This window comes from Bufo gargarizans, chromosome 2 (assembly GCF_014858855.1).
Source record: "Bufo gargarizans isolate SCDJY-AF-19 chromosome 2, ASM1485885v1, whole genome shotgun sequence".
Lineage (NCBI taxonomy): Eukaryota > Metazoa > Chordata > Amphibia > Anura > Bufonidae > Bufo > Bufo gargarizans.
The window spans coordinates 492,142,596-492,167,105 of record NC_058081.1 but is presented as its reverse complement, the minus strand read 5'-3'; the positions used below and the strand labels follow the sequence as shown (position 1 = coordinate 492,167,105).

At 42.0% G+C, this 24,510-nt stretch overlaps 1 long non-coding RNA gene across 1 annotated transcript; it reads left to right on the top strand.

Moving 5' to 3' along the window:
* The first annotated feature begins 331 nt into the window (after nt 1-331).
* On the top strand, nt 332-22,554 carry LOC122928395. The gene is made up of 5 exons (XR_006387883.1): nt 332-444; nt 1,119-1,161; nt 9,446-9,567; nt 13,421-13,465; nt 22,372-22,554. It is a non-coding gene; the product is annotated as an uncharacterized LOC122928395 (long non-coding RNA).
* Nucleotides 22,555-24,510: the final 1,956 nt, after the last annotated feature.

Sequence of the window (24,510 nt, the reverse complement as noted above, 5' to 3'; positions counted from 1 at the left end):
CTTGTTTTGGTGTGAATAAACACTGAACTGTTGGTTTTCAACCATGGTCTTGCCTCTGTGTCGCGTCCGCTTACCCTGCCTACCAGAGCAAATCCCTACAATATATATATTATATATATATATTTGGCACTGGTACCTTTTGTATTTGCTTGAGAAAGGCTCTAATGCTGATCTGAAATGTTGCAACCATTTTGGGTGAAAGAACTTTACATTTTTAGTTCTTGGAGAGTGCTACCTTTAAAAAAAAAAAAAAAAAAAAAAAAAAAGTGTGCAAACTCATTTCTATACAGGCAGGAGGAAACTCCTTGATCTACCAGTATTACAAGTTTTTATGGGTGTTGGCTGCTTACCGAAACCCATCCTTTGCAGTTTATAGTTCCCATCACTGACATTCTGTCTTTAGTGACTGCAGAGAAGCAATACTTACAGACACCTTCTGAACAGGTAACTACAAAATCTCATACATTCATATATTCATAGATTTAGGTTGGAAGTAAAAACCTGTATCTAAGCACAAAATATAATATCATAATGATTATAGTATAACCATATGAGTTCTGAGGTGGAGCCTCCATGGATTGGACTTGAAATCCCACAGATCACATTGAGATCTGGGAAATTTGGTGACCAAGTCAACACCTTGAACTCTTTCTCATTATTCTCAAACTATTCCTGACAAAGTTGTGTCTTACACACATTTCTGCACATCAGTTATGAATGGATTATTAATGGGAGCTGCCACATTAGCAGAGCCGGTATACCATAAAAATGGTGGCACAATATATATATATTTTTCACAGCTTGCCAAGCATTTTGGACAGTTTTCCTTATTCCACCTTATGTTTGCCTAGGCATTGGTATAGGGCCCAGTGGTCAGAGCCCCACTAATCAGAATCTGATGGTATGCCTAATAGATACATATTTATCATGGGAAAACTAACGTAAGCCAAGTATATTCCTAATCCAGCAGAGCTGCTATCATAGGAACAACAAAAGCAGCTGTCCACTGTATAAACCTACCAAATAGCTGCTCATATCTCAGCTTCCTGGACTTCTATGACACAAGAGAGGGAAGACTGGGTACAATGAATCTAAAATGTTATATTTTCTCATTCTAGGAGTAAAGCAAGACTTCATCCAAGATGTCTGGTATTTTAAAAAGTAAGTATGTGGTGCAGTCAACACTTTATGATCTGAAATCAGATTCTTATATTGGTATTTTGCCACTGAGGTCCATGAGAGAAGTCTCTGATGTGTGAGTGTCAATCTATGGTACCAGCAATGGAAGATAGTGAACTCACTATATTCATTCCCCTAGTGACACCAGTTGCATGTAGAATACCAGTGAGGGAGATAAAATGAATATGCCTTTAGGTAATTAACTGAATGTAACTTGAGAAATAATGGTAGATCCAAAGGAAAATCTTCTCTCCATCTCTGTGAAGCATGTCTGAGAAACAGGAAAAGACTGAATATGTAAATATAAAGATTGTCATCACTCTAGACAGTAGTATAGTTAATAAAATTTAATGTAGGAATATCACCATTAATAATGTACATTAAATAATCTAATTATAAAATAATTAGATAAATAAAATAATCCCCCAAAGTTTATGGAATGTCCAAATATTGAAAAATACTGTTTTTGTAGGTTGTAAATTTCATATAGCCGTTATCTTATGTTTCATTGAATGCCTGATATAGTCCATGCTGTACTTTGGTGTCTTAGCAGCATATATATGGTAAGGCAGTCAGTAGTGGCCACAGTATAGTTAATATACTTTGTAATCTGTCTCAGTAATAAGACATATACTGTTTGTCCAATGGATAATAATATTCCACTCTGTCTTGCTGGGACTTGTAGTTCAATGAGAAGAAAATGCAGTAGTCTGTAGACTGTCAGTTGGCGTAGTTTGCATTTGCCATAATATGCACAATATTTGAAATGTACAATACTGTGGAGGGACACCCAAGATTATCGGGCTGATAGTGTAGCTTGCTAAATATGTTTCAGGCACCTGTCCCCTTCCTCAGTAGCTACTTAATTAGAATTATAAGATAATTCATAATTCTAATTAAGCAGCTATTAATGAGGGAGACAGGTGCCTGAAAGTGTTTTAAGAAAATACTTAAGGGCACAGGATGTAAGTGCACAGAAGAGGAGGAGTTACAGGATGGATGACATAATCAATTACAACATAGCTAACTTACATAAACCAAATATAACTATGGCCGCTAGATAAGAACGCAAAGTACACAAAGTATTCTAGTGTATAATTATAGTTCAGAAGCCATAGGCGGCCGAGCGAGGCCCTCCTCTCAGTGCGCCTGCGCCAACTGAAGACCGGTACGGCGCAAGTGCGAATTTTGGAATGCAGACAGGGCCAGCCTTAGGATGAGAGTTTTTTTGAAAGGAGGATGCGGCGGCTACCAGCAAGCAACCGCCCTACTTGCTGGTAGCCAGGTAATTAACATATTATAAAAGTGTCATTTTTAAATAAACTAAACCACAGAAAAATTTAAGAGCACTATATATTGAATAATTGCACTATAAGGATTTTAATTAGCCTTAAAATGAAAAATTACTTTTGGGGGGAGACAGAAGCCCTTTAACCTCAATGCACATTCATGTACATGTACATCACTTTGACGCTAGTACTTGACACAGGAGATAATGCAGCGACGGTCTGCAGGGGTGTGTGAGTGTGCAGGTGGCCGGATGGATGTAGTAGTAGCTGTACTCATGATTCTGAAGCTCCCTGGGCTGGCCTGTAGTCATAGGAAGGTTCAGTGGTCCTCCTGCCTAATGGTGGTTGAGGTGCTTTTAATGGTAGCAGAACAGTTCTTTTACTGAAGAATTCAAATGCATGAACTGGCAAGATGGTATATAAAATCTGCTCTTCACTAGCTGACTCAAGCATCCAGACATGTGTAATATATAACTTTAAGTGATGCAACCAAAGGGTGGTTCTCCCTCACGGCAGAAAAACACTTCTGCTCCATTCTTTGAGCACATTGCAATACTCACAGTACATTTCAATGATATCCACCTTGAGATGTGGAGATACTCAAAGTGAGCCAAACTGTGCTTTGGTGTGCTCATGCATCGAAGGCTTATCCTGAACAAGGACGTCAGAGTCAATTGTCAGACAAATCTCTAATATCTTTCCCTACACCTAGGTACTGTAGGCTGCACTAGATTAAACTGACTTTTATAGACTGACTAGAATGTTCAATCTGCAGTGTCCCAGGGGGTCAGTAGTGTAGCTTTAGGTATGCTGGGCTTTGTAGTGCAGGGTAACCCACTAACCTGGGACTCACTGTCGTCTTCAAACGGGTCAGCACTGGAACAGGCAGGTGATGAATGTCGTGACGCCAGTGTCAATTGAACGGTGACACACCGTGTAATGATAGGTGGAATAATGGAGTACCCAGGTATTCATACAACAGGTCAACTTTACTGCATGAATATGTAGTAGGGTAAACAGCCAGATAACACAGTTCCAGAGTTATTTCACACTTTATCATACAGTTAACAGTGGTGGTTCAGGCTTTCACTTACAACAAGGTTAACTTCGAGACAGGCCTCCTAGGATCAGGGTTTTCCTCTTACTCTACTTGCAGCAATACCCTCAAGGTCCAGACACCTAATTCTTGGTAATAACCCTTGAGCAAATACTTGGTAGAGGTCTTCTTCCCTCCTGACGGCTGGCTCTGTCTTTGGAGTTCTTCAGGTATCACTGACCTGGAAAGCTGAGTGGGTATGACCCTCCACACCAGAGATGCAATCTCTGCACTGCCGACTGCGCTCTGAACCTCTCAGCACTGAGTCTAGAAACTTCTCTCTCCTTCCTGGGCTAGGCCCTAGCCTATTTATACTGAACTGGGGGCTCCCTCTGCTGGCTGTGACAAGGATCGCCTGTACCAGGCCTGACTGGCTTAAAGGGAAATACACATTACAATCTAGCAGTGTCTGGTAGCCTACCCGTATGCTGCAAATCTCCATCTATTTATATAGAGGGTGACACCAGCCCATCCAGTGTTGGCTAATAATATGACCTGTTTTACTTTGTGCATACAGAAAATACAACATAAGTATACATTACACAGAAATATATTATTGTGCTCTATTTTGCAGTTTGCAGTATATGGCAACTCTTGGAGCAGAATGCTGTATTAAGTCCGCACCATCCACAGTGGGGGATGGCTGTAATACATAGCTGGGCTCTTGGTGCAAATGCTGTGATGAGAGCTAACATTTAACCCTTAGCATGTGGATTACCTAGGGATCGGGCTCCCTCTTTACACCATCGGGTCCCTACCACATGATTTCAGGTCCTGATAGTAGCCATGGCTACCAGAGGCCTAACAACAGCCTCCTGGGTCAACCCCATAAAAAATAAAAAGCACTGACAGAATAGTTGTTTTGTTCATTTCACCTACAAAAAAAAACAAATAAATAAGAGATTGAAAAGTCATATGTAAATTTGGGTCTAAAGCAATGTACTTTTGGAAGAAATTTCATTTTTCATTTTCACAGTCCATTGTTATAAAATTCTATGAAATACCTGTGGGGCCAAATCCATCACTACAACCCTTGTTGAATCCTTGGGTGCGCAGTTTTAAAATTAAGGGTTACTTCTTAGGGGTTTCCACTGTACTGGTACTTCAGGGATGTTGCAAATATGACAGAGTGCCTTAACATTAGCCAACAGGAGCTCACACCCGTCTGAGATCTACAATTTTGCCCATACTGCTGTTTATGACCACATACAGGGTCCTGCAGTCTCAGGAGAAATTATGGAAATGTATCGGGTGCTGTTTTTCCACAGTGCTTGTGTAAATTTAAATTTTTGACCTAAAACTACATTTTATTGAGAACATGGCACTTTTACTTTCATGCCGCAATTCTTATACATTCGGAGAAACACCTGTGGGGACAAAATGCTTGCTAAGCTCTCACTACTACATGTTTTCATCTTATTTTTACTGTATAACAGAGGCAGTGAAAAACAAACCCCTAAAAGTAATGGTGGAATTGCCTTTTTCCCATTTCTCCTGACAAATAATTTGTGTACAGTTTCAAAATATTTTATGGAATTAAATACAACTCATCCTGCAAGAAACAATCCTTGATACACACAGCTATGTCAACTAAAAAATAAAAATGTTATGGCTCTGTCACGACCATGTTATGGCCGTGACTCCTTGGGAGCCGCATACAGTTGCCCGTGGTTTGGGTTGTAGTGTCAACCGCAGCTGGAGGCATATGTTGTAGGCCTCAAGTGCGGTTGCCGCGGACAACAGCTTTGTGTGCGGTTCCCTTGGAGTTGTGTGCGTGTTTGTAAGAACTTTTGTATGTCTGTGTGCACTTTGTTTATGTGTGGTGTGCACTCACATCGTCCCCTCACTGTGGTTGCCCGTGGCAACGTTTGGTCGTAGTGTACATGTGGTGGCAGTTGTCCCGGCCTTCGGGCTGACTCCCAGGACACGGTTGCCACCTATGTCGTTGCCTGCGGCAACAGCCACAGTGTGTTCGTTGTTTGACACTTCCCCCTTTAAGTTGGTGTTTCCCTTCCTTGGTGCTGGAAGGGTTAACTCTCTTCCCAGTGTGTGTGTGAGTCACTGGGTGTGTCTGACTGTGGGGTGTGGTTACATGGGCTATAAAGTCTCAGTCCAGATCAGTTCTCTGGTGGGGTACTCCAGGCATGTTGTTGGAGTCGTCCTCCTGTTATCCTGTAACCTTCCTTCTAGTAAGGGCCACTGTTCCGGTCATAAATCCATAACCTTGATGTTTTGTTGATGTCCCATGTCTTTGGTTTTTAGTGCAGCTTTGGATGTCCTGGTTCCTGAGTGTTCTTATGTGTTTGCTGTTTGTCTTATGTTTCTGTGGACAGCGTTTTCTGAGCACGGGTTCCAGTCAGCAAGGCTGTGGCAGGTTAGTGTGGAACTGTTGGGTTCACCTGTCATGTCCATACATCTGTTTATGTTCCCCATCTTCATGCTGCTTGGCCAGTGAGACTCCTGTCCCTCCGTGCCGAGGAGGAACAGGTCATCTTACCCTGCTCCTTAGTTCAGGGCCATCCTGAGGGCTTGTAGGGACTATTAGGTTCCAGAGTATGAAATAAAATAAAAAATAAAAAACGCGGCAACCACAAGTGAGGCAACACACTAGCAGCCCTCACCTGTGGTTGAACAACAAAAACAAACCGCAGGCAACAGCGTAAGGAGTCACGACCATAACCATGGCCGTGACAGGCTCTTGGAAGGTAGGGAGGAAATTTGGTCTTGAAAGGGTAAATGGATCTCTTAGACCTGGTGAGGCTGATGTACTTAAGTAAATACTTTTTGAAGGTTTTTCAGTCTTTATTAAAATGTGGATTTTATGAGTGGGGGAGCTGATGGGTCAAAGTGTATTCATGACATGAGCTAAACTCAAGCATAAGGAGTTGGTACCCTTTCTTCCTTTGGGGTACACCCTAATTGCCGGGGCTCCTGTCTGATGGTAGCTGGGTGCCCTTGATGTTAGGTGGGATGGGTGCAAGGCATGGCATACAGAGTATGCAGGAGTCAGAAAACCAGGTCACAGTTAGAAGAATTAATCTCTCTTTACTTTAGTGCCAAGTAGTTGTAGTACATTCAATTATATCAAAATACTATTCCAATTGTACACAATTCAATTCCTCCCAGATAACAGTCTATAGATATAGGCAAGGTCCTCTTTGTTTTCTATCTTTATAAAGCCTCTCTCGGTGGAATCTATGGCAGGTGACTGTAGTTTTGCAATAATACCTTTAATGCACTCTGCAGTATACAGGTCGAATGATAAAAACGGACAGGTTGTTCCATAAGAGTGCAAGGTGTCTTAACGGTAATCCCTCCAGGGCAGCAAAGTCTGTATTGCCCTCAATAGTGGTTACCTTACTGACTGGCTCTTCTTGCTCGGCCATGCAGATTTCTGAACCTTCTACTTTATCTTGCAGCAATAAAACTGTGTTAGTCTATGAATCCTAAAGCCCGAGGAGACAGAGCACATGAACTTGGCTTCTTTCATCTCCCCATTTCCTCCTCAGACTTCCATAGAACACTCTAGAGCTAGGGGTGGAGCCAGCCACCACTTAGCAACCTCCTGCAATGGGCTGTGTCAGAGTTAGTTAACTCCGTTACTACCATATAGAGCTATGCTGGGAGTATACAAGGCATTACAATACATAGCATAACATTGTTTACATTACTAATTATTTGCAGATACCCACTGACCTGGGGTGCTGCACTTTCAGTATAACCCTTCCTCTACTGCTGCTGAAATCTCCACTGCTCAGTCCTAGCTGCAGTCTCCTTGGTTCAGCAGTGAGAGAGTTTCTAACATCACGTGCCTCTTTTTTTTTACTCTCATGTTTCATATAATCCCTTGGCACTCGTCAGTTAAAAGCAATCCTTTATTGTATCCTTTTAAAACATATGTAAAACAGGAAAATACATTAGCTGTCCTTTTCTACTGTTTTGCACATTTTTATGAAGGTACAATACAGAATTGCTTTTAACTGATAAGTGCCAAGGGATTATCTGAAATTTAGAAGTATCTGGTGATGGAACCGACACAGCACTTTTCTCTCTGAGCAGTGAGCTTGTCTACCTGTAAACTTTCCTTGTTTTTGAGGATTATGCTTTTTGAGACCCACTTTCTTTTACTGCAGAGCTAGGGAGACCACAGTAAGCGAGGAAGTACACTAAAAGGAGATTGTCAATGAGGCTAGGTGGGCCGAGAATGAGTTTATCTTCTGGATACATGAAACTCAGGAGCTCTCCGAAAATGACCTAACTGATTAGGGTGTAGTAGCATAACATGAATATAACACTAAACTATACATATAGTTGTGGCTTCTAAAAAGGGAATGGCCTGGGGCCCTAGAGAGTTAGTGTTGACAGTCTCATGCTGTATAAGGCTACTTTCACACTTGCGTTTTCCGGCATACAGTTCCGTCCTAGGGGCTCTATACCGGAAAAGAACTGATCAGTTTTATCCCCCTGCATTTTGAATGGAGAGTAATCCGTTCAGGATGCATCAGGATGTCTTCAGTTCAGTCTTTTAGACTGATCAGGCAAAAGATAATACCGCAGCATGCTACGGTTTGATCTCCGGCCAAAAAAACCTGAACACTTGCCTAAATGCCGGATCTGTTTTTAGGAATGTATTAGTGCATTCAAAATACCGGAATGCTGGATTTGTCCTTCCGGAAATGTGTAAAAAATAAATGCCTGATCCGTTTTTCCAGATGACACCGGAAAGACAGATAGGGCATTTCAATGCATTTGCAAGACGGATCAGGCATTTTTCAGACTGATCAGGATCCTGATCAGTCTTACAAATGCCATCAGTTGGTATACATTTTGCCGGATCGGTGACGGAATTGCTTGCCGGATCTCTCTGCCGCAAGTGTGAAAGTACCCTAATCCAGACCTCCTCAGGGGGGTTTCCTACAATTGTTTTATAGAAGAACCTAAAATGACAAGTTCTCTTCATATGGAATGGTAGGTGCCATGTTATGACTCTGTTTGACTGATGTTTAGAAATAAAACATTGCATCATTAATATGTTATGTACATGCAGGTTTTCATGCATGGGTGCCAGAGTGGCCTGTCTATGAACCTTGACTAAATGGTTGCATTGGGACTCTCATTTCATTTCATTGGGAATCTCATTCACACGACCATGTCTGAATGGCAGTCCCCAAACCATAGATCCGCAAGGTAAGGATACCTTATGTGCATACTCCGCAATTTTCTCGCTCCCATCATTAGAAATGACTATTTTCGTCTGCAATACGGACAAGAATAGAACACGTTCTATAATACAGAACGGATATATGGATGACATCAGTGTGCTGTCTGTCTTCTTTACGGATCCATAGAAATCCATGAGTCCAGGTGTTATCTGCAAGAAATGTACATAGCACACAGATAGAAAATATGGTCATGTGCATGAGACCTTATTTACACATCAGTGAATCATGAGCACGTGCGGTCCATGTTCTCCACGGACAGCACACATACCTATCGCTTTTAATATGTTTATTCACACATCTGTAATTTTCCACTGCCCGTGAGTCAGTGGAAAAACCATGGAAATATGCACTAGTTTCGTCCTTGATATGGACCAAACATGCCCATTGAGTTTATGGATCCGTAAGAACAATTGACACAACACTGATAGCATCCATGTTCTGTCAGTGATTTTCACAGACCATTGATAGACTTCTGGTAGTGTCCGTGGAATAGGGCTGACATATGGAAGGCAAAAAGGGAAAGACAGACCAAACACAAGTTCTTCAGAGACATCTTCATGGATGAACCAGTGACCATCCAACCACTGATCGCAGCATGTGCACAGATGTGTGAATAGCATCTTACACTGCAGTTTAAACAGGACTCTTTTCCCATTCAGTGTTTGGAAAAGACGATGACAAAGATAAGGATAAGGACAAGGACAAGGACAAACACAAGAAAGACGATAAAGACAAGAAGGATAAAAAAGATAAGGATAAGAAGAAGAAGAAGGACAAAAAGGTAATAAAAACTTAACATATTTTGGACAGTTATATTCATATAATGAAAGAGACTTACCTGCTGGATTATGATGTAGATTCGTGGCGGTTAGGGAGTCAGTTGCCCAGCTTTACATAAAATCAAATTCTAAAGAATTTAGCAAACAGGGAGGACACCACCGTGTGCACATGATCAGGTTTTTTTCCTTTCTTCATTGACCAAACAATTCTGTTTTACTGTGACTGAATAGGGGTACATGGTTATTAGTGATACTTTGGTGGTGAAGAGGGGAATACCAATTTTCCTGGAAGTTTAGTTAGTGGAAACCAGTATCCCTGATGGTCTTGGATAGTGCAGAGGTGAATGCCATCTTCCCTGGTAGTCTAAGGTAGTTGAGGTACTTATTCCAGCATCCTTAGCAGTTTGGGGTAGGGGAGGGGTTAGTGGCAGACTCTCTGGCAGTGAACAGTAGTAAAATGGTTAATTTCAGCACCAGGGGCGTACATAGAAATCATGAGGCCCCATAGCAAAACTCAGAATTACCTCCCCCCCAGCACAAATATAAAGTATATATAATATATATAATGCCCTGACCCCCCCCCCCCCACTCCTGTGTTGAGATATACAGGTCCTTCTAAAAAAATTAGCATATTGTGATAAAGTTCATTATTTTCTGTAATGTACTGATAAACATTAGACTTTCATATATTTTAGATTCATTACACACAACTGAAGTAGTTCAAGCCTTTTATTGTTTTAATATTGATGATTTTGGCATACAGCTCATGAAAACCCAAATTTCCTATCTCAAATAATTAGCATATTTCATCCGACCAATAAAAGAAAAGTGTTTTTAATACAAAAAAAAGTCAACCTTCAAATAATTATGTTCAGTTATGCACTCAATACTTGGTCGGGAATCCTTTTGCAGAAATGACTGCTTCAATGCGGCGTGGCATGGAGGCAATCAGCCTGTGGCACTGCTGAGGTGTTATGGAGGCCCAGGATGCTTCGATAGCGGCCTTAAGCTCATCCAGAGTGTTGGGTCTTGCGTCTCTCAACTTTCTCTTCCCAATATCCCACAGATTCTCTATGGGGTTCAGGTCAGGAGAGTTGGCAGGCCAATTGAGCACAGTGATACCATGGTCAGTAAACCATTTACCAGTGGTTTTGGCACTGTGAGCAGGTGCCAGGTCGTGCTGAAAAATGAAATCTTCATCTCCATAAAGCTTTTCAGCAGATGGAGGCATGAAGTGCTCCAAAATCTCCTGATAGCTAGCTGCATTGACCCTGCCCTTGATAAAACACAGTGGACCAACACCAGCAGCTGACATGGCACCCCAGACCATCACTGACTGTGGGTACTTGACACTGGACTTCAGGCATTTTGGCATTTCCCTCTCCCCAGTCTTCCTCCAGACTCTGGCACCTTGATTTCCGAATGACATGCAAAATTTGCTTTCATCCGAAAAAAGTACTTTGGACCACTGAGCAACAGTCCAGTGCTGCTTCTCTGTAGCCCAGGTCAGGCGCTTCTGCCGCTGTTTCTGGTTCAAAAGTGGCTTGACCTGGGGAATGCGGCACCTGTAGCCCATTTCCTGCACACGCCTGTACACGGTGGCTCTGTCCACTGCTTCCGCAGGTCCCCCAAGGTCTGGAATCGGTCCTTCTCCACAATCTTCCTCAGGGTCCGGTCACCTCTTCTCGTTGTGCAGCGTTTTCTGCCACACTTTTTCCTTCCCACAGACTTCCCACTGAGGTGCCTTGATACAGCACTCTGGGAACAGCCTATTCGTTCAGAAATTTCTTTCTGTGTCTTACCCTCTTGCTTGAGGGTGTCAATGATGGCCTTCTGGACAGCAGTCAGGTCGGCAGTCTTACCCATGATTGCGGTTTTGAGTAATGAACCAGGCTGGGAGTTTTTAAAAGCCTCAGGAATCTTTTGCAGGTGTTTAGAGTTAATTAGTTGATTCAGATGATTAGGTTAATAGCTCGTTTAGAGAACCTTTTCATGATATGCTAATTTTTTTAGATAGGAATTTTGGGTTTTCATGAGCTGCCAAAATCATCAATATTAAAACAATAAAAGGCTTGAACTACTTCAGTTGTGTGTAATGAATCTAAAATATATGAAAGTCTAATGTTTATCAGTACATTACAGAAAATAATGAACTTTATCACAATATGCTAATTTTTTTAGAAGGACCTGTGTATGTGTGTATGTATATATATATATATATATATACCACCAATACAGAGGGGGCAGCATCATGTCTACTACAGATATATGCTGCTGCTGATTTTCTAGAGGACAATGTCTGTCCCACCCACCGACCTGCTTGCTGCTGATGCTTAGTTTGTCCCAGGCAGAGATGGGGACTGCCTAAGGCACACTGTCCTCAATATAATAAGCATCAGCAGCAAGCGGGTTACCCCATGAACTCTTCTTGCTGCTGCCCCAGGCAGTCATTCCAAGCAGCTCCCAGTAACACATACCCAGCCCCCTCACCCCCATGCCTGGGTCTGTCACCCAGTCATCCCCCCCGAAGCAAATAACATTTTTCCTTTTCCAAGTAAGAGTACAGTTATAGCAAACCTATTCTGTGGCTGTGCTTTGTGTCCGGGTTGTTATACTTCAGGAAACCAGTGCGGTACCTGCAGCAGAAGTCTGTACTCCGAAGTCCGACCCACTGAGTCTGTCTGCTGCGCTAGGCTAGCCAATCAGCAGCAAGCTATTAGCACTGCTAAATACTGATTGGCCATACCTCCCAACTTTTAGGACGGTCGAAGAGGGACACTTATGGTTTATACTTTGTTTGTTTTTTACCCAATAGTGCAAAAATGATCTGAATATAACATTTTTTAAATCCAAATTGCCCCAAATAATGAAATAATATGCAAGGAACCAGTGAAACACTTTCTGGATCAATATTGTAAACGTAATAGCGCAAATCTGTACCTCAGACCTAAAAGAGGGACATTTAAGGAGCAAAGAGGGACAGAGGGACTTGGGTTAAAAAGAGGGACACTTGGGAGGTAAGGATTGGCTAGTCCTGTGCCCAGTAGACAGAGGTAAGACAGCTCTCTTGTATGGAGCTGATACTTCAGGAGCCGGCAGAGGGACAAGTATGTAAGGTGGAGGGGGCACTGAGGACAGGGTAAGCAGGGCCCGCCCAAGCCACAGGTCAGGACGCAAGACGGGAGTAGCGCTGGATGAACAACAGCAGCCAGTATTGTAATTGGGTTATTAGGGGGCGGGGCCTTCCATCCACTCCGGGCCCCCACTCCCACGGGCCCCATAGCAACCGCTTGGTCTTCCTCTATTGGCAGTATGCCACTGGTCAGCACCCCTAGTGATGTAGAAGAGAAAAAAGGATAGAGCACACAAGATAGAGTGGGAGGGAGGAAGAGGAAAAGAAGGAAAGAATATAGTGAGTAAAGTCAGAATAAGACAATAAGCAGAAAAGGGCTGCCTCAAGTGGTTTTTGCCAATAACAGTTCTGTACAGTGGAGGACATTCTGAGCAATATGAGACGTTCTGAGTACAGTAATAAAAAGGAATAAGAACAGGGGCATATAATTCATAGGGCCCCATAGCAAAATAACGCTGGGCCCCCACCACCTGGTGTAAGAAAATTAGAACAGCAGCATAAGTACCAATATTAAAAGGTATGTATAATAGTACCACATATCCGAATTTCCACATGATAACAAAAAGCCAACATATTGTTATTCCCCACAAAAAAAAGTGCTATGGCTGCTATGGTATACTGTTCATCAGGCCTCCCACGGACATCAAGAAAAATAGAACAACCATTGTGATCTGTGCATATAATTTTACCACTGACATATTGTTTCTTTTTTCTTCTAATAGGATGGAGATAAGTCTGGCAGTTCCAGCTCTGACAGTGATTCTGATGTAAGACCATAATTCAGATCATTATAATGTGTTACATTTCTGACTAGCTTTATGATCATCATGCAACAAGATCCAAAATTCTCTGCTGCCTGCAGCCACTGAAGTACAGCATACTGTATTATTGAGTTCACTGTATAATAGTATGCAGTAAGCTCCTAAGCTCCCTCTAGTGGTGGCTGCAGGCAGCCTGATACCTTTCTGTATCAGTAAAACAAAGCTTCCATTGCTATAAAAATGTATTAACCTCTTGCAGTAGGACAAGAATGCTTGTCCTAACTGGCCAGAACTTAACACCTTAGGACGAGCATTCTTGTCCTAGGGTTAACCGACTGCCCAACATGCGCTGCTGTGATCAGCAGCGGCCCGGCTGTTACTGACAGTGAAAACACAGATGACAGCGGATTAACCCCTTGTATGTGTCACGGCTGAGGATGGGGAAAACCCTCAGCCGTGCAATGCCAGAAGATGTTAATGGCTGCTCGGCCAGGATGACAGAATTAGGGAGCAGGTCACCTCCTAATACATACCTAATCCGTCCCTAACTCCTAGCTGCATGGGCTGACCTTGAAGGTAGGAGGGCCCATGCTCAAGAACCTCGGATCCCTACTCACCCTCCGCCGGTCCCTGAACTAGGAGTGAAGGGTAAGACGACCTGTTCCTTCTGGACACGGAGGAACAGGAGTCTCACTGGCCAAGCTGCAGGAAAAAGGGGAACAGAAACAGGCCTATGGATATGGCAGGTGCTGCACTAGTTCCAGCCACCTGCTACAGCCTTGCTGACTGGATCCGTGTGCAGGCAAGCTGAAGTCCACAACAATACAAATAGAACTCAGCACACACACATCCACACACAGGAACCCAGATCCATAGCTGCACAGAATAATAAAGGAAAACATAAACTGAACATCACACAAACTTAAACTTATGACCACAAGGGTGGCCCCCACTAGCAGGTGGAATAACACAGGAGGCTACTCCAGCTAGTCATGGCTGAAGTACCCCTCAGACTGGAGATTAACATTGAGGCTTTATAGGCCCAAGTAGTCACACCCACACAGACACACCCAGTTTTCACACACACAGAAGGGAATTAACCCTTCCAACACCAGGAAGTGTAGTGAGACCACATAAAAGAAAAACACACAAATACTCACTGCAGCTGTTACCGTTGACAACGACGTGTGTGGCAAACGTGTCCTGGGAGTCGGCCAAAAGGCTGAGACACTGCCACCACATGTACTAACACCAAACGTTGCCACGGGCAGCCACAGATGAAAGGAAAATGTCAGAGTGCACACCAAACATAACACAGGGTGCACAGCAGACATTCAAAGTGCATAGATACACAACACAACTCCAAGGCAACCGCACACATACCTGTTGTCCGCGGCAACCGCACCTGAGTCAGACAGCAAAGTGCCCCCAGCTGCGGTTGACACAACAACAAAACCGCGGGCAACTGTATGCGGCTCCCAAGGAGTCACGGCCATAAACATGGTCGTGACAGTATGCTGCCATCACGCTGACCGCAGCATACATGGGGTTTGCGGCAGCTTGTACATCCCCATCGGGTCCCCGGGCTGCGGTGACGGGTACCAGATAATTGCTATGGCAGCCGTGATGCCTAGGAGATCCAGCTACAGGGCTGGGTCTCCTTGGCAACTGTCAGCGTCTTACAATGTAAGACACTGACAGTTCAATGCAGCACAATACAGATGGTTCAATAAAATAAAAAAAGCCCCTTCCCCATAAAAAGAGACATATAAAATTGTAAAAAATAGAAAATATGAAAAAGCACACATATTAGGTATCGCCGCATCCATAACAATCTGCTCTATGAAAATATTACATGATCCACCCCGTCCAGTCAACACCGTAAAAATAAATAAATAAAAACTGCTAAAGCCATTTTCTGTCACCTTTCATCACAAAAAGTGTAATACTGTAAGCGATCAAAAGTCACATGTATCCAAAAATAATACCAATCAGACCCTACATAAGACAATCGACCAAAAAATAAAAAAAGATATGGCTTTCAGAAAATAGACATAAAAATAAAAAAAAATTGTTTCAAAAATGCTTTTATTGTTTAAAACTAAAATATATATATAAAAAAAAATATTAGGTATCACTGTATCAACTGTATCAACCTTTTGGCTTTCAGAAAATGGAGACATAAAAACATAATGTTTTAAAAATGCTTTTATTGTTTAAAACCAAAATATATATAAAAAAACTGACATATTAGGTATCGCCACGTCCGTAACGACCTGTTCTATAAAAATATTACATGAGCTAACTTGTCTGATGAGCACCGTAAAAAAAAACTGTACCAAAAAAGCAATTTTTTAAAATCATCTTACATTTCAAAAAGAGCAATGCCAAGCGATCAAAAAATAGTATGTACCTAAAAATATTAGCAATCAAATCGTCATCTCATGCGGCAAAAAATCAGATCTTACATAAAAAAGATATAGCTTTCAGAAAATGGAGACATATAAAAATATATTTTTTTGTTTCAAAAATGCTTTTATTGTTTAAAACTAAAATATATATATATATAAAAAATAATCTCACATGAGCTAACCTGTCTGGTGAACACCGTAAAAAAAAAAGTGCCAAAAAAACAACAACCTACGATTAAAAAGTAGCATGTACCCGAAAATAGTACCAATCAAACCGTAATTTCAGAAAAATTAGATCCTAACAAGACAATCACCCAAAAAGTAAAAAAGATTTGGCTTTCAGAAAATAGAATTATGGATTATTTTTTAAAAATGCTTTATTATGTAAAACTGAAACATAATAATAATAATCGTAGACATATTTAATATTGTCGCGTCCATAACCTGCTCTATAAAAATAGCACATGATCTAACTTGTCTAATAAAAAGCCATTTTTTGGTTACCTTGCCTCACAAAAAGTGTAATATAGAGCAATCAAAAGTCATATATACCACAAAATAGTATCAATAAAAGTGTCACCTTATCCTATGATTTCCAAAATGGGGTCACTTTTTGGAGTTTCTGCTCTAGGGGTGCATCAGGGGGTCTTCAAATGTGACATGGCAACTTAAAATTATCCCAGCGACATCTATCCTCCAAAATCCATACGGCGCTCATTTCCCTCTGCACCCAGCCGTGTTCCTGTACAGCAGTTTACGACCAAGGTGTTTCTCTGTAAACTGCAGAATCAGCGTAAGGCCTCATGCACACCACCGTTGTGTGCATCCGTGGCCGTTGTGCCGTTTTCCGGTTTTTTTTTGCGGACCCATTGACTTTTAATGGGTCTGTGGAAAAATCGGAAAATGCACCGTTTGGCAGCCGCATCTGTGATCCGTGTTTCCTGGCCGTGAAAAAAATATGACCTGTCCTATTCTTGCACACAAGATTGTCATCCGCGTCCGTGTCCGTGATCCGTGTCCGTTTTTTCCTATCATTTCAATGGCAAACTTGACTTAAATTTTTTTTCATTTTTCATGTCCGTGGATCCTCCAAAAAACCCACGGACGAAAAAACGGTCACGGACCTACGGACCCCGTTTTTGCGGACCTTAATAAATAAAAAAAACGGTCGTGTGCATGAGGCCTAATAAAGATTGAGTTTTATTTGGCTGTTAACCCTTGGTGCGTTACAGGAATAAATGAATTAAAATAGAGAATCTGCCAAAAAAGTGAAATTTAAAAATGTCATCTCCTTTTTTTTCCTTTAATTCTTGTGGAACACCCAAAGGGTTAACACAGTTTGTAAAATCTGTTTAACATAACTTGAGGGGTGTGGTTTCTACAATGGGGTCATTTATGTGTGGTTTCCACTATTTAAGCCCCACAAAGTGTCTTCATGACTGAAGTGGTCCTTAAAAACGTTCTTAAAAATTTGCTTCTAAAATTCTAAGCCTTATAAGATCCTAAAAAATAAAATGACATTTAGAAAATGATGCAAACTTGAAAGTGGACATATCGGCAATGTAACGTAATAACTCTTATGATGTATCACTATCTGCCTTAAAAGCAGTGAAATTCTAATTTAGAAAATTACAAATTTTTCCACATTTTCGGTAAATTTTAGATTTTTTTTATAAATAAAGGTGAATTATATTAACTACAATTTTTCACTATCCTGAAGTACAATGTAGCGCGAGAAAACAATCTCAGAATGGTTTGGATAAGTATTCCAAAGTGATTACCACATAAATATGTACAGCGCTACCTGCTGTTTGTTTGTTTTCTTATTTCTTTGACCTGCTCACTGAAAAGGCCGCACATGCTCAGTTTCATCCTTCAACTGCTTCCTGAGCTGTGATAGGGAGAGCTGAGACACGCCTCCTGAGCTGCAGCAGAACAGACACTCCCCTTGAGCTGTGATAGGGAGAGCATGGACACACCCCCTGAGCTGCAGCAGAACAGACACTCCCCTTGAGCTGTCAGCTTGATATAAATCTAGCAGAGCAATGAATGGTGAGATCTCTGGATCCATGCGAGGTTCAGGGCTGGTTCTAGCTTTGTTAGAAAGAGACTGTCCTGTACTATATGATGTCTGATTTTCATTTTTTACATAAGTAACGGGATAACCCCTTTAAGTTGCATCTGTTTGTATTGTAGCTCCAAGCAACTCTGAGTTGTACAGGGTTATAATATAGACAACATAGAAGTCTATGGGCCCATAGTATAAATCCATAAGCTGCTGTACATCATACACATACCGTTTTTTTTTTTTTTTTAGGAAAATTGTGGCATATGCCAATGGATCCTGTTACACAGGTGCTATCTTCTAGAAGCAGTGCTGCTATCTCTGTAAAATGGTACCACCTTACTTACAGGGGTTTCCACTCCACTCCTATACTATTGATGGCCACAAATATCAGATCAGCAGGGGTCCGACTTCACGCATAACCCACGACTACCCAGCTGTTTCAGAGTAGCTCCATTAGATGGCACCAGAAAGACACAGCTCCTTCCATTGTGCAGTGGGCAAAGTCTGCAACCAGCTTGTAGTTTCGGCACTGGAGCTACTCTGAAATAGCTGATTGCGGTGTGTCTGACCCCCAGTGATCACAAATTGATGAATATCAATAGTAAAAGGAGTGGACACCCTTTAAGGACGATGTGCATGACTCACTGTGTGCCTAGTCCCATGTGTTCATCTGGTAAATCTCTATTGGGGGGACCAACTTCTGTTTTTGGGAAAAATATACAGTGGGAACACTGAGACTGATTTATTTATGATTTATTTTTATCATGGCTTTAGCCTATAGCTAGAGGTGTTAGCCTGAAGATGTGGCAAATATATCACTGAAACACACATTGATACATTTGGGGCATCTTAGTGGATGTTACCAGGGCCAGTGCAAGGATTTTTGCCACCCTAGGCAAAAATCCATTTTTCCGCCCCGTCATGTCACTCACTCACTGACAGACACACACACACACACACACTGACAGACACGCACTCAGACACTCACTGAATGACGTACACAGAAACTCACTGACAGACATACTGACTGACAGACACACATACACTCACTGACAGAGATTCACTGACAGACATACACCTACCCACTGAAACACACACACACACACACACACATATATACTCACTGACAAACATACACATACTCACTGACAAACACACAGACGCTTACTGACCGACAGACATCCACACTCACTGACATACACTCACTCACTGACATAAACACACAGACAGACACTCACTCAGTCAAACACTTAAACACTCACCTCCCTGGGGTCCAGTGTGGTGCAGCTCCTCAGTCCTCCAGCGCGCCGTTTAGTATGCCGGGGCCGGAATGACTTCATATTCCGGCATCACAGAGGGCACACGAGGAAGCCTCCCTTGCCGTCCACCCCCTCTCCTCCGGTAATTTACTGGCAGAGCAGGCACCTGCCATCACTGTAAGCAGATGCCTGCTCTGCCATATTTAAGAAGGACCTCCACCTCCTGGCCCCCCTGTAACGGCGCTGGGGGCGGCTCAAGAGCCGATCACCTTGTCGCCCAGGGCTGCAGCCCCAGTCAAGGGGAGCCCACTAGGGCGCCCCCAGCAGGCCGGCGCCCTAGGCGAACGCCTAGTTTGCCTATATGGTTGCGCCGGCCCTGGATGTTACACTATTGTTTTCTCATCTTTATGCTGTTCTCTTGGGTGGTACACTTTAAGTCATTTTTTGGGACAAAAACTAGCACACATAGGAGGCCATTTACTATCAGATAACTGCAAGGTTTGTGCTATATATCTGTATAGGGGGCTTGGTGTAGGCAGGGATGGGGCGTGGTTTGAGCTGGGAGGGCTGCCAGTTCCTTCTAATTTTTCATTTTCTACACCTGTTTTAGGCATAGAAAATGTTCTAAATCTATGCCAGCAAGGTAGCATGTGTAGATTTATACCGGTGGTTGATGCGCCAAAGTTTTATATAGAGACCGGCGCCACTACATAACTTCATCAGGGAGAAAGTTAGACCCACTATTGCGGCTAGTCAAGATCGTTCTATCAGACGAGGCCCGGCAGCCGCTCCTTCCATTTCCTACTGTGTCACTGTACATAATGTCATTGTATAATATTGTTCAGGGGGCCATGACAATAACATCTTTAAGTCCTCCTCCTGGTTGGGCTGAATTTTGCGGAACGGCTGGTCCCTAATAGAACAGTCCTATCCTTGTCTGTAACGCAGGACTGTGGTGCCATTAGTGATTAATGATAGGACTGTGGTGCCATTAGTAATTAATGATAGGACTGTGGTGCCATTAGTGATTAATGATAGGACTGTGGTGCCATTAGTGATTAATGATAGGACTGTGGTGCCATTAGTGATTAATGATAGGACTGTGGTGCCATTAGTGATTATCGATAGGACTGGGGTGCCTTTAAGTGATTAATAGGACTGTGGAGCCATTAGTAATGATAGGACTGTGGTGTCGTTAGTGATTAATGATAGGACTGTGGTGTCGTTAGTGATTAATGATAGGACCGTGGTGCCGTTAGTGATTAATGATAGGACCGTGGTGCCATTAGTGATTAATGATAGGACCGTGGTGCCATTAGGGATTAATGATAGGACTGTGGAGCCATTAGTAATGATAGGACTGTGGTGTCGTTAGTGATTAATGATAGGACTGTGGTGCCATTAGTTGGCTCCGGATCTACACAGCTCCACCCATTGTGCGGTGGATGGAACTGGTTAAAGCAGCCCAATTCCCATTGAAGTTTTCTTGTGGCACGGCCATACATGACACAGACTGACCACTGATGTCAAATGAAATTGTGTAAAGCTACATTTTACCAGTAGCGGTGCTGCAGAGAAGTTTTATACTTGCAGCGGAGCGCTCAGGATCAAGGTAGCAACTGAACTTCTTGGGACACTGATGTGATCAGCATGTTGGAGACTGAGGAATTATTAGAAGTGGACAACTGTTTTTTTTTACTTACTCATGGACTTCATTGGAGAAAATTGTAGCACTAAAAATCACAATTAAATTATATACCTTGATTGTATTTTCTACATGATGTACCACATTCTGTAATGCAGACAGCAATAGGACATGTTTTATTGTTTTGCGACCATGCGGACATGGAATGCACACTGGGTCATTTGTGTTTTTTTGCAGCCCCATTGAAGTGAATGGTTCCACACATGGGCCTTAAAAAAACGGGATGGACATGAAAAAAAAAAATGTGCATGAGCCCTTTGCTCTACATGCTGTGCCTTCAGGAGTATACATGATGTACGAAGAAGTAGTATCATGGTGTGACCAGTCGGTGGCAATATTTAGCAGATCTTTGGTCAAAGCAGAATTTTACTTTGGTGGCTGGATGGCTGCAAGCGGTTTTATCTGCAGAATTCAGCATGTCCTGTTTATCACAGTTTTGTTGACATTATTTAGGAAAATTATGACATAAGCAACAGGATGTAAAAAGTCTTATTTAACTAAGGTTTCATAAAACTGTATTTGTAAAACCAAGTGCTTGTACATGTTAATTCTGAAGCGGTAGTGGTTCACTTCCCTTCCTGCCCACCATTAGTATGTTTGTACATACATACCCTGTGTACTTCATGTCTGAGCTCCCACAATCCTCTGTCTTTATACATGAATAGAGAAAATATCATGTAATTATAAACCAAGGAAAAAAGGATGTGAAGCTACTCAAAAGTATCATAAAATCCCATTCACCATAATGTAATATCTGGAACCATGTAACTATAATGTAAGGTAATGCACTGTGTGAATATAAACTTTACTGGAACTTTTGGAACTATGGCCAATTCTGTCTGATTAGTGAGGGCCTGGCATCCCGCACCCCGCCTATCAGTTGTACAGGAGTAGCTCTGGTGCCATTAGTTGACCCCCAAACTAAACAGCTTCATCCATTGAGCGGTGGATGGAACTGGCTAAAGTAGCCCCATTCCCATTGAAGTTTTCTTGCGGCACGGCCATACATGACACAGACTGACCACTGATGTCAAATAAAATTGTGTAAAGCTACATTTTACCAGTAGTGGTGCTTCAGGGATGTTTTATATTTGCAACGGAGCTCTCGGGATTAAGGTAGCAACTGAACTTCTTGGGACACTGATGTGATCATCATGTTGAAGACTGAGGAATTGTTAGAAGTGGACAACTGTTTTTTTTAATTACTCATGGAATGCATTGGAGAAAATTGCAGCACTGAAAATCACAATTAAATAATATACATCAATTGCATTTTCTACATGATGTACCACATTCTGTTTTTCTAAGTCTAGATCCCAAGATGTCCATGTAAATAGAGTATATGGACAGATGTGTTTTAGACAGCCCCTCATCAGTGTGTGCATTTCACCTACAAATCCATATACTGTATATGTCATGTATATGTTTCTGGCTTTCTGAATAGCTTAACAGTTCTGTATAATTTACAGGGAGGAAAAAAGAAAAAGGACAAACACTGATGTTTCAGGAAGCCCGTGGCTGACACTGACCCCCTTGCAAGAAGGCTTCACTTTATGACTCCACTGCTGGGTTTTGATGTTTGTATGTGTTTCTGTTATATCACGCTGTGTTAAAGCTCACTTTGAATTTCCTAATAAAGTGAGGAATTTAAATTTGTGACTCCTGTAAATTCTCAAATCCCCACTTTCTATACTCTCCGTAAAATACACAAGGGTTATCCCCCCCCTTAAAAGGTCGCCATATTATCTAGGGAGTTGATTCCATTACACAAAACAGTAGTATATACATTGACAAGATTCTTAGCCCTTTTGTATCATCCTTACCATCTTACAGTTGCAAGAAAAAGTATGTGAACCCTTTGGAATTATATAGATTTCTGCACAAATTGGTCATAAAATGTGATCTGATCTTCATCTAAGTCACAACAATAGACAATCACAGTCTGCTTAAACTAATAACACACAAAGAATTACATGTTACTATGTTTTTATTGAACACACCATGTAAACATTCACAGTGCAGGTGGAAAAAGTATGTGAACCCCTAGACTAATGACATCTCCAAGAGCTAATTGGAGTGAGGTGTCAGCCAACTGGAGTCTAATCAATGAGATGAGATTGGAGGTGTTGGTTACAGCTGCCCTGCCCTATAAAAAACACACACCAGTTCTGGGTTTGCTTTTCACAAGAAGCATTGCCTGATGTGAATGATGCCTCACACAAAAGAGCTCTCAGAAGACCTACAATTAAGAATGGTTGACTTGCATAAAGCTGGAAAGGGTTATAAAAGTATCTCCAAAAGCCTTGCTGTTGATCAGTCCACGGCAAGACAAATTGTCTATATATGGAGAAAGTTCAGCACTGCTGCTACTCTCCCTAGGAGTGGCTGTCCTGTAAAGATGACTGCAAGAGCACAGCGCAGACTGCTCAATGAGGTGAAGAAGAATCCTAGAGTATCAGCTAAACACTTACAAAAGTCTCTGGCATATGCTAACATCCCTGTTGGCGAATCTACGATACGTAAAACGCTAAACAAGAATGGATTTCATGGGAGGATACCACAGAGGAAGCCACTGCTGTCCAAAAAAAACATTGCTGCACGTTTACAGTTTGCACAAGAGCACCTGGATGTTCCACAGCAGTACTGGCAAAATATTCTGTGGACAGATGAAACCAAAGTTGAGTTGTCTAGAAGAAACACACAACACTATGTGTGGAGAAAAAGAGGCACAGCACACTAACATCAAAACCTCATCCCAACTGTGAAGTATGGTGGTGGAGGCATCATGGTTTGGGGCTGCTTTGCTGCGTCAGGGCCTGGACGGTTTGCAGGAGAACTTTAAGGCCATCTGTTCACCAGCTTAAGCTCAACAGAAGATGGGTGTTGCAACAGGACAACGATCCAAAGCATAGAAGTAAATCGACAACAGAATGGCTTAAACAGAAGAAAATTCACACCAGACATCCCAAGAATATTGCTGAACTGAAACAGTTCTGTAAAGAGGAATGATCAAGAATTACTCCTGACCGTTGTGCACGTCTGATCTGCAACTACAGGAAACGTTTGATTGAAGTTATTGCTGCCAAAGGAGATTCAAACAGTTATTAAATCCAAGGGTTCACATACTTTTTCCACCTGCACTGTGAATGTTTACATGGTGTGTTCAATAAAAACATGGTAACATGTAATTCTTTGTGTGTTATTAGTTTAAGCAGACTGTGATTGTCTATTGTTGTGGCTTAGATGAAGATCAGATCACATTTTATGACCAATTTGTGCAGAAATCCATATCATTCCAAAGGGTTCACATACTTTTTCTTGCAACTGTATATACGTGATACCACAGATCTTATGATGAAGATTGAGACCATCTCAGTGGATAATCATATGTATCTGGCCTCAGTTGATGTAGAGACATTATATACCAGCATACCACATCAGTTTGGTCTAAAAGCAACTGAACATTTTTTGAAACCAGGGGCATACAATATAAGACTCACAACAGCTTTGTGTTGAAAATCTTGGAATTTATCCTTTTACATACTATTTTCTTTTTGATGGTAGATTTTTCCACCAGCTCAGGGGGACCGCAATGGGGAGCCCTTGTG